Source organism: Triticum dicoccoides, chromosome 7B (assembly GCF_002162155.2).
Source record: "Triticum dicoccoides isolate Atlit2015 ecotype Zavitan chromosome 7B, WEW_v2.0, whole genome shotgun sequence".
Lineage (NCBI taxonomy): Eukaryota > Viridiplantae > Streptophyta > Magnoliopsida > Poales > Poaceae > Triticum > Triticum dicoccoides.
The window spans coordinates 613975461-613977687 of NC_041393.1; positions in this window are offsets into that span (position 1 = coordinate 613975461).

Consider the following 2227-nt stretch of genomic DNA (forward strand, 5'->3'; position numbering starts at 1 on the left):
GTCAGTCCGGGTTAGTTCCATTCAAATCATGCAAACTAGAGTACAAAACAAGAGCAAAAGTGTTTGGAAAACTAGATACGTCTGGGACGTATCAACTACCCCAAGCTTAACTCATTGCTTGTCCTCAAGCAATTCAGTTGACAAACTGAAAGTGATAAAGAAAAGACAAACTCTTTTTGTTCTTGTTGTTGTATATATGCTTAACTAATGTTCAAGTTTTCAGCAAAGATTATAACAACATTTAGGTCTCACATTTACTCATACCAATGACATAACCAACTAGTGATCAATAATAAGATATCTCATATGCCAACAATTTGTCAAAACAATCATGATATAATATGATAACATGGTATCTCGCTGGCCCTTTCTAAGACCGCAAAACATAAATGCAGAGCGCCTATGAAGTTCAAGCAACGACTAAACATCGTAATTCATGGTAAAATAGATCTAGTCATGCCACACTCAACATTAACTCAATGCATAAGAATGATAATAGTGTTGTCCAACTGGTTCTTGAATGAGAGGGTGATGACTCAATAATAAAAGTAAATGGATAGACCCTTCGCAGAGGGAAGCAGGGATTTGCAGAGGTGGCAGAGCTCAAAGGTTAAAACAGAGATAAACATAATTTTGGGAGGTATGCCTTTCCTGTCAATGTTACGATCAAGAGTTTTCAATATCTCCCATGTTAAACACATTAGCAGTAGTTCCCAAGCGAAAAAGTAAAGTTTACGCCCCCTTCACCAACAGACACAAGCCATGGCTGGCTAGCCGAATCCTCGAGTGCCCTCCATACCAACAACTTTCCGGGGGAGTTTGCTTCATTATATTTTTCCATTTTGATTATGGGACTAGGCATCCTGATTACCAGCCCCTCTTGTGCAATGAAAAGTGAATAAACACTCATCCTGAGAATAATCCACTTAGCATCGAAGATACTGACCGTCCCCTGTTGCTCCATGAGCGGTACGGGCACACAAAATAGATGCTTACTTGAATATTTAGAGGTGGTACATGCAAATTTATTTGGAACGACAGAGTAATACCGCATATAGGTAGGTATAGTGGACTCATCTAGAACAACTTTGGTTTACGAATTTGGATGCACAAATAGTATTCCAGCTTAGTACAGGTGAAGGCTAGCAAATAGGTTGAGAATCGACTAACAAGAGAGCAAAAACGGTCATAAGCATGCATTGAGAATAATTAACGTTGAACACGAGCATGAGTAGGATATCAAACACCATGAAAATAAATATCGTGAAGGCTATGTTGGTTTTGAATCAACTACATGTGTGAACATGTGCCAAGTCAAGCCACTTGAATCATTCAAAGGAAGATACCACACTATCATACTACATCATAACCATTTTAATGCATGTTGACACTCAAGATAAATCATTATCCACTCCTAGCTATTCAAGCATGGCAAGTAACTATAATCTCTAATTGTCATGTTTACTCATAATAAACTGAATCAAGAATGCTGAGCTAAACATATTTTACAAAAACAAAAATAAGAGGAGTTCATACAGGCTTTTCTTCACCTTATTCACTTCATCAAATCATCGTCATTACGACCTTTCACTTGCACAGCCGAATGTGCAAGTGCATCCTGGACTAAGCTGGAATGCATACATTTTATTCAAAGGAGAAGACAAGGTAAAATGGACTCTTTGTTAGATAAACAATAATGCATATGAGAGCCACTCAGTGATTTCATCATGGTCTTCTCCTTACAACAACTCAAAAGAAAGAATTTCAAAGAAACACACCGAAATGTTTTTGGAGTTTTTGTTTTTCTAAACAAAGCAAATTAACGAAGAAAAGAAAAAAAATGAGAAAAGCTATTTACACGGGAAAGCTCCCAACAAGTAAAAGAAGAACATGAAATCTTTTTGGGTTTTCTTTTTAATATTAGACACTAATAACGAGGAAAGAAAAACTGCAAAGAAGCGAGAAATGTTTTTGGGGTTTCAAATTTTTTTCAAACACATAAGAAGAAAGCGGAAAATAAAACTAGCATGGATATACAATGAAAAAGGATGAACACCGACAACTGGAATGAAACCTGTGAGCATGAATGTAATGTTGGTGAGAAATACATACTCCCCCAAGCTTCTGCTTCTGGCCTAAGTTGGTCTATAGCCCCTGGTAGCCTGGATAGTACCCATAGTCGTAGATCGGGTTGTACTGACGCGCAGCTGCCAGAGCTTGGTGTGCT